This window comes from Hyla sarda, unplaced genomic scaffold (genome assembly GCF_029499605.1).
Source record: "Hyla sarda isolate aHylSar1 unplaced genomic scaffold, aHylSar1.hap1 scaffold_966, whole genome shotgun sequence".
Taxonomy (NCBI): Eukaryota; Metazoa; Chordata; class Amphibia; order Anura; family Hylidae; genus Hyla; species Hyla sarda.
The window spans coordinates 22,610-37,548 of NW_026610996.1; the positions used below are offsets into that span (position 1 = coordinate 22,610).

Here is a 14,939-nt window from a genome sequence, read left to right on the forward strand (position 1 = left end):
TCCATCAAGTTCAACCAGGGAATTAAGGGGTAGGGGTGTGGCGCGATATTGGGGAAGGGATGAGATTTTATATTTCTTCATAAGCATTAATCTTATTTTGTCAATTAGGAACATTCAGCACCCACCCGCTATCAAGGCAGCTGCCTATCATGTCATGCCCTACCTGCACAGGTGTGCTGGCTACTCAAATGATCCAATTAAGGAGGCCATTTAGTCAGCAGCAGCAGAAGTCCTGTGCCTGGACGCTCCAACAGCGGCCAGACACAAGCAGAAGCAGAAGCAGCAGAAGCAGCAGCAGCACCACCTTTTGTTTTTTGGCTGCAGCAGCAGCAGCAAGGCCCACAGGGCTGGCTAGCTGGCTAGCCAGCAAGCAGGTAGCAATGAAAGTAGGAATCTTTCTTTTTAACCCTGTAAGGGGGTGGTGCACTGTACCCGCAGATACTGCCATATCGGGTCAATGCATAGGGCGACGGAAGCAAGCTTCGAAATCGGCCCCCGTTCTCAAAAATCCATTTAATATATGGTCCCCAGATAGGGGACGTATCAGATATTAAACTGATAAGAACAGATACTACACTTGATCTTAGCCAAAAGGCCGAGAAGCGATAACCGTGAAAGGGGCGGGCCCAACAAGGTCCCCTTCATGGGCACTATCACTGCTTGCTGTCAGGGAGGCTGCCAGACAATTTTCCATGCACACTCTGGGCTGGGGGGCAGTCAACCACCAGTACACACAGCAGAACCTAAACCCATACCATTATTGCTAAGCAGCAAGACAGGGGCCCATTGCACTCCCACGGGGCCTTTTTAAATGCAATCCATAACCCGGATTTGCCAGGAACCCTTCTTACTCCTCCTACTTGCATGTGACACTGGGCTTAGGATCTGCATAGGAAACACACACACAAGCACACACCTACCTTTGTTGCCTGCAGATGCCTCCTTGGCTGTCCCCAAACGGTATCAAACCAACACCCACGGGAAGCTGTAAGCATAGAGGACATGCCTGCACCCCATTGGACTTACCTGTGTGGGTTAAATCCGGGTTATTTGACAACCTATGGCGGTGATGGTTCTGCTCAGGCAGAGCAGTGCTGATGCTCCTCATAAAGCTGTCGCTGCTGTGAAGGTTCTAGGTGACATCACAAATCCCTATGGTTACATACACAACAAAGCTGGGTTGTTGTTGTTTACACTCTGCAAGGCCTGTGGAAGTGAGTGACATCATAGCACTGTAGTTCTGAGGGTTCTAGATGGATGCAACAATCTCCTGTTGCTTCTATGAAGGCCATAATAGACGACATCACCAAACAGCTCCATAGTCACATACACAGCAAAGGAGAGATGTTGTTTACACCTAGTGATGTCAGTGGTATTGAGTGACATCACAGCACAGTGCTAAGGCTCCTGGGCCTGGACACAGCAGCGGCTGCAATATCTCAACGGAGAATACGTTTATATATATGTGTGTGTGTGCGCGTATATATATATATATATATATATATATATATATATATATATATATTTCTCCGCCGAAATCACTTTTAAACCCATTTCCACCTTTTTTTCCCTTCTCTTCCTCTTACTTTTTTTTCACGTTTTTTTACGTTTTTCTCCTTTTCGCCTCTTTTCTGGGCGTATTATTCTTCTTTTTCTTCTTTTTTTTCGTCTAATGCATACCCCATCAGTGCAGCAATGCTTATTCAATACCGCCAGCAGATGGAGACACTGGGGGATAATTTTCTAAGGATTTATACTGATTTTTCCTGTCTGAATTTGTCGCACAGAAAGTTGCAGGCCAAATATGTGTGACATTTCTGCGACTTTAGCTTCTAGAGCATTTTTACAACATTATACATAGGTGCTGAATACATAAAAAGCGACTGTTCAGCGACAGACAAGTCGCATCGGCTGAAAGTAGGCCAGAATGTCAGTCCATGTTGGAGCAGGTTTAGATACAGTCTAAAGTATAGATCTCAAAGTCTGTGCACAGAATTTAGCAAGGGCCTCGCACCTTCTGATGCATCAGGTAGGTGCACAATAGCATAGCCTAACCCTCTGTACTTTGGTCTATATTGATGCGGGACATAGACAGCCAGCTGATGACCAATCCATTAGTGCAATGGATGGCTGGAAGCATTTGTCTTTGCCTTTGCAATACCACAGAAGCAATGCATGGTCAATGTACAGCAATGACACACCTGTGTGAACAGCCAGGAGACCCCCCCCATGTTATGTTACATAGTTACATAGTTAGTACGGTCGAAAAAAGACATATGTCCATCAAGTTCAACCAGGGAATTAAGGGGTAGGGGTGTGGCGCGATATTGGGGAAGGGATGAGATTTTATATTTCTTCATAAGCATTAATCTTATTTTGTCAATTAGGAACATTCAGCACCCACCCGCTATCAAGGCAGCTGCCTATCATGTCATGCCCTACCTGCACAGGTGTGCTGGCTACTCAAATGATCCAATTAAGGAGGCCATTTAGTCAGCAGCAGCAGAAGTCCTGTGCCTGGACGCTCCAACAGCGGCCAGACACAAGCAGAAGCAGAAGCAGCAGAAGCAGCAGCAGCACCACCTTTTGTTTTTTGGCTGCAGCAGCAGCAGCAAGGCCCACAGGGCTGGCTAGCTGGCTAGCCAGCAAGCAGGTAGCAATGAAAGTAGGAATCTTTCTTTTTAACCCTGTAAGGGGGTGGTGCACTGTACCCGAAGATACTGCCATATCGGGTCAATGCATAGGGCGACGGAAGCAAGCTTCGAAATCGGCCCCCGTTCTCAAAAATCCATTTAATATATGGTCCCCAGATAGGGGACGTATCAGATATTAAACTGATAAGAACAGATACTACACTTGATCTTAGCCAAAAGGCCGAGAAGCGATAACCGTGAAAGGGGCGGGCCCAACAAGGTCCCCTTCATGGGCACTATCACTGCTTGCTGTCAGGGAGGCTGCCAGACAATTTTCCATGCACACTCTGGGCTGGGGGGCAGTCAACCACCAGTACACACAGCAGAACCTAAACCCATACCATTATTGCTAAGCAGCAAGACAGGGGCCCATTGCACTCCCACGGGGCCTTTTTAAATGCAATCCATAACCCGGATTTGCCAGGAACCCTTCTTACTCCTCCTACTTGCATGTGACACTGGGCTTAGGATCTGCATAGGAAACACACACACAAGCACACACCTACCTTTGTTGCCTGCAGATGCCTCCTTGGCTGTCCCCAAACGGTATCAAACCAACACCCACGGGAAGCTGTAAGCATAGAGGACATGCCTGCACCCCATTGGACTTACCTGTGTGGGTTAAATCCGGGTTATTTGACAACCTATGGCGGTGATGGTTCTGCTCAGGCAGAGCAGTGCTGATGCTCCTCATAAAGCTGTCGCTGCTGTGAAGGTTCTAGGTGACATCACAAATCCCTATGGTTACATACACAACAAAGCTGGGTTGTTGTTGTTTACACTCTGCAAGGCCTGTGGAAGTGAGTGACATCATAGCACTGTAGTTCTGAGGGTTCTAGATGGATGCAACAATCTCCTGTTGCTTCTATGAAGGCCATAATAGACAACATCACCAAACAGCTCCATAGTCACATACACAGCAAAGGAGAGATGTTGTTTACACCTAGTGATGTCAGTGGTATTGAGTGACATCACAGCACAGTGCTAAGGCTCCTGGGCCTGGACACAGCAGCGGCTGCAATATCTCAACGGAGAATACGTTTATATATATGTGTGTGTGTGCGCGTATATATATATATATATATATATATATATATATATATATATATATTTCTCCGCCGAAATCACTTTTAAACCCATTTCCACCTTTTTTTCCCTTCTCTTCCTCTTACTTTTTTTTCACGTTTTTTTACGTTTTTCTCCTTTTCGCCTCTTTTCTGGGCGTATTATTCTTCTTTTTCTTCTTTTTTTTCGTCTAATGCATACCCCATCAGTGCAGCAATGCTTATTCAATACCGCCAGCAGATGGAGACACTGGGGGATAATTTTCTAAGGATTTATACTGATTTTTCCTGTCTGAATTTGTCGCACAGAAAGTTGCAGGCCAAATATGTGTGACATTTCTGCGACTTTAGCTTCTAGAGCATTTTTACAACATTATACATAGGTGCTGAATACATAAAAAGCGACTGTTCAGCGACAGACAAGTCGCATCGGCTGAAAGTAGGCCAGAATGTCAGTCCATGTTGGAGCAGGTTTAGATACAGTCTAAAGTATAGATCTCAAAGTCTGTGCACAGAATTTAGCAAGGGCCTCGCACCTTCTGATGCATCAGGTAGGTGCACAATAGCATAGCCTAACCCTCTGTACTTTGGTCTATATTGATGCGGGACATAGACAGCCAGCTGATGACCAATCCATTAGTGCAATGGATGGCTGGAAGCATTTGTCTTTGCCTTTGCAATACCACAGAAGCAATGCATGGTCAATGTACAGCAATGACACACCTGTGTGAACAGCCAGGAGACCCCCCCCATGTTATGTTACATAGTTACATAGTTAGTACGGTCGAAAAAAGACATATGTCCATCAAGTTCAACCAGGGAATTAAGGGGTAGGGGTGTGGCGCGATATTGGGGAAGGGATGAGATTTTATATTTCTTCATAAGCATTAATCTTATTTTGTCAATTAGGAACATTCAGCACCCACCCGCTATCAAGGCAGCTGCCTATCATGTCATGCCCTACCTGCACAGGTGTGCTGGCTACTCAAATGATCCAATTAAGGAGGCCATTTAGTCAGCAGCAGCAGAAGTCCTGTGCCTGGACGCTCCAACAGCGGCCAGACACAAGCAGAAGCAGAAGCAGCAGAAGCAGCAGCAGCACCACCTTTTGTTTTTTGGCTGCAGCAGCAGCAGCAAGGCCCACAGGGCTGGCTAGCTGGCTAGCCAGCAAGCAGGTAGCAATGAAAGTAGGAATCTTTCTTTTTAACCCTGTAAGGGGGTGGTGCACTGTACCCGAAGATACTGCCATATCGGGTCAATGCATAGGGCGACGGAAGCAAGCTTCGAAATCGGCCCCCGTTCTCAAAAATCCATTTAATATATGGTCCCCAGATAGGGGACGTATCAGATATTAAACTGATAAGAACAGATACTACACTTGATCTTAGCCAAAAGGCCGAGAAGCGATAACCGTGAAAGGGGCGGGCCCAACAAGGTCCCCTTCATGGGCACTATCACTGCTTGCTGTCAGGGAGGCTGCCAGACAATTTTCCATGCACACTCTGGGCTGGGGGGCAGTCAACCACCAGTACACACAGCAGAACCTAAACCCATACCATTATTGCTAAGCAGCAAGACAGGGGCCCATTGCACTCCCACGGGGCCTTTTTAAATGCAATCCATAACCCGGATTTGCCAGGAACCCTTCTTACTCCTCCTACTTGCATGTGACACTGGGCTTAGGATCTGCATAGGAAACACACACACAAGCACACACCTACCTTTGTTGCCTGCAGATGCCTCCTTGGCTGTCCCCAAACGGTATCAAACCAACACCCACGGGAAGCTGTAAGCATAGAGGACATGCCTGCACCCCATTGGACTTACCTGTGTGGGTTAAATCCGGGTTATTTGACAACCTATGGCGGTGATGGTTCTGCTCAGGCAGAGCAGTGCTGATGCTCCTCATAAAGCTGTCGCTGCTGTGAAGGTTCTAGGTGACATCACAAATCCCTATGGTTACATACACAACAAAGCTGGGTTGTTGTTGTTTACACTCTGCAAGGCCTGTGGAAGTGAGTGACATCATAGCACTGTAGTTCTGAGGGTTCTAGATGGATGCAACAATCTCCTGTTGCTTCTATGAAGGCCATAATAGACGACATCACCAAACAGCTCCATAGTCACATACACAGCAAAGGAGAGATGTTGTTTACACCTAGTGATGTCAGTGGTATTGAGTGACATCACAGCACAGTGCTAAGGCTCCTGGGCCTGGACACAGCAGCGGCTGCAATATCTCAACGGAGAATACGTTTATATATATGTGTGTGTGTGCGCGTATATATATATATATATATATATATATATATATATATATATATTTCTCCGCCGAAATCACTTTTAAACCCATTTCCACCTTTTTTTCCCTTCTCTTCCTCTTACTTTTTTTTCACGTTTTTTTACGTTTTTCTCCTTTTCGCCTCTTTTCTGGGCGTATTATTCTTCTTTTTCTTCTTTTTTTTCGTCTAATGCATACCCCATCAGTGCAGCAATGCTTATTCAATACCGCCAGCAGATGGAGACACTGGGGGATAATTTTCTAAGGATTTATACTGATTTTTCCTGTCTGAATTTGTCGCACAGAAAGTTGCAGGCCAAATATGTGTGACATTTCTGCGACTTTAGCTTCTAGAGCATTTTTACAACATTATACATAGGTGCTGAATACATAAAAAGCGACTGTTCAGCGACAGACAAGTCGCATCGGCTGAAAGTAGGCCAGAATGTCAGTCCATGTTGGAGCAGGTTTAGATACAGTCTAAAGTATAGATCTCAAAGTCTGTGCACAGAATTTAGCAAGGGCCTCGCACCTTCTGATGCATCAGGTAGGTGCACAATAGCATAGCCTAACCCTCTGTACTTTGGTCTATATTGATGCGGGACATAGACAGCCAGCTGATGACCAATCCATTAGTGCAATGGATGGCTGGAAGCATTTGTCTTTGCCTTTGCAATACCACAGAAGCAATGCATGGTCAATGTACAGCAATGACACACCTGTGTGAACAGCCAGGAGACCCCCCCCATGTTATGTTACATAGTTACATAGTTAGTACGGTCGAAAAAAGACATATGTCCATCAAGTTCAACCAGGGAATTAAGGGGTAGGGGTGTGGCGCGATATTGGGGAAGGGATGAGATTTTATATTTCTTCATAAGCATTAATCTTATTTTGTCAATTAGGAACATTCAGCACCCACCCGCTATCAAGGCAGCTGCCTATCATGTCATGCCCTACCTGCACAGGTGTGCTGGCTACTCAAATGATCCAATTAAGGAGGCCATTTAGTCAGCAGCAGCAGAAGTCCTGTGCCTGGACGCTCCAACAGCGGCCAGACACAAGCAGAAGCAGCAGAAGCAGCAGCAGCACCACCTTTTGTTTTTTGGCTGCAGCAGCAGCAGCAAGGCCCACAGGGCTGGCTAGCTGGCTAGCCAGCAAGCAGGTAGCAATGAAAGTAGGAATCTTTCTTTTTAACCCTGTAAGGGGGTGGTGCACTGTACCCGAAGATACTGCCATATCGGGTCAATGCATAGGGCGACGGAAGCAAGCTTCGAAATCGGCCCCCGTTCTCAAAAATCCATTTAATATATGGTCCCCAGATAGGGGACGTATCAGATATTAAACTGATAAGAACAGATACTACACTTGATCTTAGCCAAAAGGCCGAGAAGCGATAACCGTGAAAGGGGCGGGCCCAACAAGGTCCCCTTCATGGGCACTATCACTGCTTGCTGTCAGGGAGGCTGCCAGACAATTTTCCATGCACACTCTGGGCTGGGGGGCAGTCAACCACCAGTACACACAGCAGAACCTAAACCCATACCATTATTGCTAAGCAGCAAGACAGGGGCCCATTGCACTCCCACGGGGCCTTTTTAAATGCAATCCATAACCCGGATTTGCCAGGAACCCTTCTTACTCCTCCTACTTGCATGTGACACTGGGCTTAGGATCTGCATAGGAAACACACACACAAGCACACACCTACCTTTGTTGCCTGCAGATGCCTCCTTGGCTGTCCCCAAACGGTATCAAACCAACACCCACGGGAAGCTGTAAGCATAGAGGACATGCCTGCACCCCATTGGACTTACCTGTGTGGGTTAAATCCGGGTTATTTGACAACCTATGGCGGTGATGGTTCTGCTCAGGCAGAGCACTGCTGATGCTCCTCATAAAGCTGTCGCTGCTGTGAAGGTTCTAGGTGACATCACAAATCCCTATGGTTACATACACAACAAAGCTGGGTTGTTGTTGTTTACACTCTGCAAGGCCTGTGGAAGTGAGTGACATCATAGCACTGTAGTTCTGAGGGTTCTAGATGGATGCAACAATCTCCTGTTGCTTCTATGAAGGCCATAATAGACGACATCACCAAACAGCTCCATAGTCACATACACAGCAAAGGAGAGATGTTGTTTACACCTAGTGATGTCAGTGGTATTGAGTGACATCACAGCACAGTGCTAAGGCTCCTGGGCCTGGACACAGCAGCGGCTGCAATATCTCAACGGAGAATACGTTTATATATATGTGTGTGTGTGCGCGTATATATATATATATATATATATATATATTTCTCCGCCGAAATCACTTTTAAACCCATTTCCACCTTTTTTTCCCTTCTCTTCCTCTTACTTTTTTTTCACGTTTTTTTACGTTTTTCTCCTTTTCGCCTCTTTTCTGGGCGTATTATTCTTCTTTTTCTTCTTTTTTTTCGTCTAATGCATACCCCATCAGTGCAGCAATGCTTATTCAATACCGCCAGCAGATGGAGACACTGGGGGATAATTTTCTAAGGATTTATACTGATTTTTCCTGTCTGAATTTGTCGCACAGAAAGTTGCAGGCCAAATATGTGTGACATTTCTGCGACTTTAGCTTCTAGAGCATTTTTACAACATTATACATAGGTGCTGAATACATAAAAAGCGACTGTTCAGCGACAGACAAGTCGCATCGGCTGAAAGTAGGCCAGAATGTCAGTCCATGTTGGAGCAGGTTTAGATACAGTCTAAAGTATAGATCTCAAAGTCTGTGCACAGAATTTAGCAAGGGCCTCGCACCTTCTGATGCATCAGGTAGGTGCACAATAGCATAGCCTAACCCTCTGTACTTTGGTCTATATTGATGCGGGACATAGACAGCCAGCTGATGACCAATCCATTAGTGCAATGGATGGCTGGAAGCATTTGTCTTTGCCTTTGCAATACCACAGAAGCAATGCATGGTCAATGTACAGCAATGACACACCTGTGTGAACAGCCAGGAGACCCCCCCCATGTTATGTTACATAGTTACATAGTTAGTACGGTCGAAAAAAGACATATGTCCATCAAGTTCAACCAGGGAATTAAGGGGTAGGGGTGTGGCGCGATATTGGGGAAGGGATGAGATTTTATATTTCTTCATAAGCATTAATCTTATTTTGTCAATTAGGAACATTCAGCACCCACCCGCTATCAAGGCAGCTGCCTATCATGTCATGCCCTACCTGCACAGGTGTGCTGGCTACTCAAATGATCCAATTAAGGAGGCCATTTAGTCAGCAGCAGCAGAAGTCCTGTGCCTGGACGCTCCAACAGCGGCCAGACACAAGCAGAAGCAGAAGCAGCAGAAGCAGCAGCAGCACCACCTTTTGTTTTTTGGCTGCAGCAGCAGCAGCAAGGCCCACAGGGCTGGCTAGCTGGCTAGCCAGCAAGCAGGTAGCAATGAAAGTAGGAATCTTTCTTTTTAACCCTGTAAGGGGGTGGTGCACTGTACCCGAAGATACTGCCATATCGGGTCAATGCATAGGGCGACGGAAGCAAGCTTCGAAATCGGCCCCCGTTCTCAAAAATCCATTTAATATATGGTCCCCAGATAGGGGACGTATCAGATATTAAACTGATAAGAACAGATACTACACTTGATCTTAGCCAAAAGGCCGAGAAGCGATAACCGTGAAAGGGGCGGGCCCAACAAGGTCCCCTTCATGGGCACTATCACTGCTTGCTGTCAGGGAGGCTGCCAGACAATTTTCCATGCACACTCTGGGCTGGGGGGCAGTCAACCACCAGTACACACAGCAGAACCTAAACCCATACCATTATTGCTAAGCAGCAAGACAGGGGCCCATTGCACTCCCACGGGGCCTTTTTAAATGCAATCCATAACCCGGATTTGCCAGGAACCCTTCTTACTCCTCCTACTTGCATGTGACACTGGGCTTAGGATCTGCATAGGAAACACACACACAAGCACACACCTACCTTTGTTGCCTGCAGATGCCTCCTTGGCTGTCCCCAAACGGTATCAAACCAACACCCACGGGAAGCTGTAAGCATAGAGGACATGCCTGCACCCCATTGGACTTACCTGTGTGGGTTAAATCCGGGTTATTTGACAACCTATGGCGGTGATGGTTCTGCTCAGGCAGAGCAGTGCTGATGCTCCTCATAAAGCTGTCGCTGCTGTGAAGGTTCTAGGTGACATCACAAATCCCTATGGTTACATACACAACAAAGCTGGGTTGTTGTTGTTTACACTCTGCAAGGCCTGTGGAAGTGAGTGACATCATAGCACTGTAGTTCTGAGGGTTCTAGATGGATGCAACAATCTCCTGTTGCTTCTATGAAGGCCATAATAGACGACATCACCAAACAGCTCCATAGTCACATACACAGCAAAGGAGAGATGTTGTTTACACCTAGTGATGTCAGTGGTATTGAGTGACATCACAGCACAGTGCTAAGGCTCCTGGGCCTGGACACAGCAGCGGCTGCAATATCTCAACGGAGAATACGTTTATATATATGTGTGTGTGTGCGCGTATATATATATATATATATATATATATATATATATATATATATTTCTCCGCCGAAATCACTTTTAAACCCATTTCCACCTTTTTTTCCCTTCTCTTCCTCTTACTTTTTTTTCACGTTTTTTTACGTTTTTCTCCTTTTCGCCTCTTTTCTGGGCGTATTATTCTTCTTTTTCTTCTTTTTTTTCGTCTAATGCATACCCCATCAGTGCAGCAATGCTTATTCAATACCGCCAGCAGATGGAGACACTGGGGGATAATTTTCTAAGGATTTATACTGATTTTTCCTGTCTGAATTTGTCGCACAGAAAGTTGCAGGCCAAATATGTGTGACATTTCTGCGACTTTAGCTTCTAGAGCATTTTTACAACATTATACATAGGTGCTGAATACATAAAAAGCGACTGTTCAGCGACAGACAAGTCGCATCGGCTGAAAGTAGGCCAGAATGTCAGTCCATGTTGGAGCAGGTTTAGATACAGTCTAAAGTATAGATCTCAAAGTCTGTGCACAGAATTTAGCAAGGGCCTCGCACCTTCTGATGCATCAGGTAGGTGCACAATAGCATAGCCTAACCCTCTGTACTTTGGTCTATATTGATGCGGGACATAGACAGCCAGCTGATGACCAATCCATTAGTGCAATGGATGGCTGGAAGCATTTGTCTTTGCCTTTGCAATACCACAGAAGCAATGCATGGTCAATGTACAGCAATGACACACCTGTGTGAACAGCCAGGAGACCCCCCCCATGTTATGTTACATAGTTACATAGTTAGTACGGTCGAAAAAAGACATATGTCCATCAAGTTCAACCAGGGAATTAAGGGGTAGGGGTGTGGCGCGATATTGGGGAAGGGATGAGATTTTATATTTCTTCATAAGCATTAATCTTATTTTGTCAATTAGGAACATTCAGCACCCACCCGCTATCAAGGCAGCTGCCTATCATGTCATGCCCTACCTGCACAGGTGTGCTGGCTACTCAAATGATCCAATTAAGGAGGCCATTTAGTCAGCAGCAGCAGAAGTCCTGTGCCTGGACGCTCCAACAGCGGCCAGACACAAGCAGAAGCAGCAGAAGCAGCAGCAGCACCACCTTTTGTTTTTTGGCTGCAGCAGCAGCAGCAAGGCCCACAGGGCTGGCTAGCTGGCTAGCCAGCAAGCAGGTAGCAATGAAAGTAGGAATCTTTCTTTTTAACCCTGTAAGGGGGTGGTGCACTGTACCCGAAGATACTGCCATATCGGGTCAATGCATAGGGCGACGGAAGCAAGCTTCGAAATCGGCCCCCGTTCTCAAAAATCCATTTAATATATGGTCCCCAGATAGGGGACGTATCAGATATTAAACTGATAAGAACAGATACTACACTTGATCTTAGCCAAAAGGCCGAGAAGCGATAACCGTGAAAGGGGCGGGCCCAACAAGGTCCCCTTCATGGGCACTATCACTGCTTGCTGTCAGGGAGGCTGCCAGACAATTTTCCATGCACACTCTGGGCTGGGGGGCAGTCAACCACCAGTACACACAGCAGAACCTAAACCCATACCATTATTGCTAAGCAGCAAGACAGGGGCCCATTGCACTCCCACGGGGCCTTTTTAAATGCAATCCATAACCCGGATTTGCCAGGAACCCTTCTTACTCCTCCTACTTGCATGTGACACTGGGCTTAGGATCTGCATAGGAAACACACACACAAGCACACACCTACCTTTGTTGCCTGCAGATGCCTCCTTGGCTGTCCCCAAACGGTATCAAACCAACACCCACGGGAAGCTGTAAGCATAGAGGACATGCCTGCACCCCATTGGACTTACCTGTGTGGGTTAAATCCGGGTTATTTGACAACCTATGGCGGTGATGGTTCTGCTCAGGCAGAGCAGTGCTGATGCTCCTCATAAAGCTGTCGCTGCTGTGAAGGTTCTAGGTGACATCACAAATCCCTATGGTTACATACACAACAAAGCTGGGTTGTTGTTGTTTACACTCTGCAAGGCCTGTGGAAGTGAGTGACATCATAGCACTGTAGTTCTGAGGGTTCTAGATGGATGCAACAATCTCCTGTTGCTTCTATGAAGGCCATAATAGACGACATCACCAAACAGCTCCATAGTCACATACACAGCAAAGGAGAGATGTTGTTTACACCTAGTGATGTCAGTGGTATTGAGTGACATCACAGCACAGTGCTAAGGCTCCTGGGCCTGGACACAGCAGCGGCTGCAATATCTCAACGGAGAATACGTTTATATATATGTGTGTGTGTGCGCGTATATATATATATATATATATATATATATATATATATTTCTCCGCCGAAATCACTTTTAAACCCATTTCCACCTTTTTTTCCCTTCTCTTCCTCTTACTTTTTTTTCACGTTTTTTTACGTTTTTCTCCTTTTCGCCTCTTTTCTGGGCGTATTATTCTTCTTTTTCTTCTTTTTTTTCGTCTAATGCATACCCCATCAGTGCAGCAATGCTTATTCAATACCGCCAGCAGATGGAGACACTGGGGGATAATTTTCTAAGGATTTATACTGATTTTTCCTGTCTGAATTTGTCGCACAGAAAGTTGCAGGCCAAATATGTGTGACATTTCTGCGACTTTAGCTTCTAGAGCATTTTTACAACATTATACATAGGTGCTGAATACATAAAAAGCGACTGTTCAGCGACAGACAAGTCGCATCGGCTGAAAGTAGGCCAGAATGTCAGTCCATGTTGGAGCAGGTTTAGATACAGTCTAAAGTATAGATCTCAAAGTCTGTGCACAGAATTTAGCAAGGGCCTCGCACCTTCTGATGCATCAGGTAGGTGCACAATAGCATAGCCTAACCCTCTGTACTTTGGTCTATATTGATGCGGGACATAGACAGCCAGCTGATGACCAATCCATTAGTGCAATGGATGGCTGGAAGCATTTGTCTTTGCCTTTGCAATACCACAGAAGCAATGCATGGTCAATGTACAGCAATGACACACCTGTGTGAACAGCCAGGAGACCCCCCCCCATGTTATGTTACATAGTTACATAGTTAGTACGGTCGAAAAAAGACATATGTCCATCAAGTTCAACCAGGGAATTAAGGGGTAGGGGTGTGGCGCGATATTGGGGAAGGGATGAGATTTTATATTTCTTCATAAGCATTAATCTTATTTTGTCAATTAGGAACATTCAGCACCCACCCGCTATCAAGGCAGCTGCCTATCATGTCATGCCCTACCTGCACAGGTGTGCTGGCTACTCAAATGATCCAATTAAGGAGGCCATTTAGTCAGCAGCAGCAGAAGTCCTGTGCCTGGACGCTCCAACAGCGGCCAGACACAAGCAGAAGCAGAAGCAGCAGAAGCAGCAGCAGCACCACCTTTTGTTTTTTGGCTGCAGCAGCAGCAGCAAGGCCCACAGGGCTGGCTAGCTGGCTAGCCAGCAAGCAGGTAGCAATGAAAGTAGGAATCTTTCTTTTTAACCCTGTAAGGGGGTGGTGCACTGTACCCGAAGATACTGCCATATCGGGTCAATGCATAGGGCGACGGAAGCAAGCTTCGAAATCGGCCCCCGTTCTCAAAAATCCATTTAATATATGGTCCCCAGATAGGGGACGTATCAGATATTAAACTGATAAGAACAGATACTACACTTGATCTTAGCCAAAAGGCCGAGAAGCGATAACCGTGAAAGGGGCGGGCCCAACAAGGTCCCCTTCATGGGCACTATCACTGCTTGCTGTCAGGGAGGCTGCCAGACAATTTTCCATGCACACTCTGGGCTGGGGGGCAGTCAACCACCAGTACACACAGCAGAACCTAAACCCATACCATTATTGCTAAGCAGCAAGACAGGGGCCCATTGCACTCCCACGGGGCCTTTTTAAATGCAATCCATAACCCGGATTTGCCAGGAACCCTTCTTACTCCTCCTACTTGCATGTGACACTGGGCTTAGGATCTGCATAGGAAACACACACACAAGCACACACCTACCTTTGTTGCCTGCAGATGCCTCCTTGGCTGTCCCCAAACGGTATCAAACCAACACCCACGGGAAGCTGTAAGCATAGAGGACATGCCTGCACCCCATTGGACTTACCTGTGTGGGTTAAATCCGGGTTATTTGACAACCTATGGCGGTGATGGTTCTGCTCAGGCAGAGCAGTGCTGATGCTCCTCATAAAGCTGTCGCTGCTGTGAAGGTTCTAGGTGACATCACAAATCCCTATGGTTACATACACAACAAAGCTGGGTTGTTGTTGTTTACACTCTGCAAGGCCTGTGGAAGTGAGTGACATCATAGCACTGTAGTTCTGAGGGTTCTAGATGGATGCAACAATCTCCTGTTGCTTCTATGAAGGCCATAATAGACGACAT

General features: G+C 46.3%; 7 non-coding genes across 7 annotated transcripts; all 7 read right to left on the bottom strand.

The window, feature by feature from the left end:
* Nucleotides 1–416: 416 nt before the first annotated feature.
* On the bottom strand, nucleotides 417–607 carry LOC130351300 (U2 spliceosomal RNA). Its single transcript, XR_008888036.1, has one exon. It is a non-coding gene; the product is annotated as a U2 spliceosomal RNA (small nuclear RNA).
* A 2,088-nt stretch (nucleotides 608–2,695) lies between these two features.
* LOC130351255 (U2 spliceosomal RNA) lies at nucleotides 2,696–2,886 on the bottom strand. Its single transcript, XR_008887995.1, has one exon. It is a non-coding gene; the product is annotated as a U2 spliceosomal RNA (small nuclear RNA).
* A 2,088-nt stretch (nucleotides 2,887–4,974) lies between these two features.
* LOC130351256 (U2 spliceosomal RNA) lies at nucleotides 4,975–5,165 on the bottom strand. The gene has a single exon (XR_008887996.1). It is a non-coding gene; the product is annotated as a U2 spliceosomal RNA (small nuclear RNA).
* Nucleotides 5,166–7,245: 2,080 nt separating this feature from the next.
* On the bottom strand, nucleotides 7,246–7,436 carry LOC130351257 (U2 spliceosomal RNA). Its single transcript, XR_008887997.1, has one exon. It is a non-coding gene; the product is annotated as a U2 spliceosomal RNA (small nuclear RNA).
* Nucleotides 7,437–9,508: 2,072 nt separating this feature from the next.
* LOC130351258 (U2 spliceosomal RNA) lies at nucleotides 9,509–9,699 on the bottom strand. Its single transcript, XR_008887998.1, has one exon. It is a non-coding gene; the product is annotated as a U2 spliceosomal RNA (small nuclear RNA).
* Nucleotides 9,700–11,779: 2,080 nt separating this feature from the next.
* Nucleotides 11,780–11,970, bottom strand: LOC130351260 (U2 spliceosomal RNA). Its single transcript, XR_008887999.1, has one exon. It is a non-coding gene; the product is annotated as a U2 spliceosomal RNA (small nuclear RNA).
* Nucleotides 11,971–14,051: 2,081 nt separating this feature from the next.
* On the bottom strand, nucleotides 14,052–14,242 carry LOC130351261 (U2 spliceosomal RNA). Its single transcript, XR_008888000.1, has one exon. It is a non-coding gene; the product is annotated as a U2 spliceosomal RNA (small nuclear RNA).
* Nucleotides 14,243–14,939: the final 697 nt, after the last annotated feature.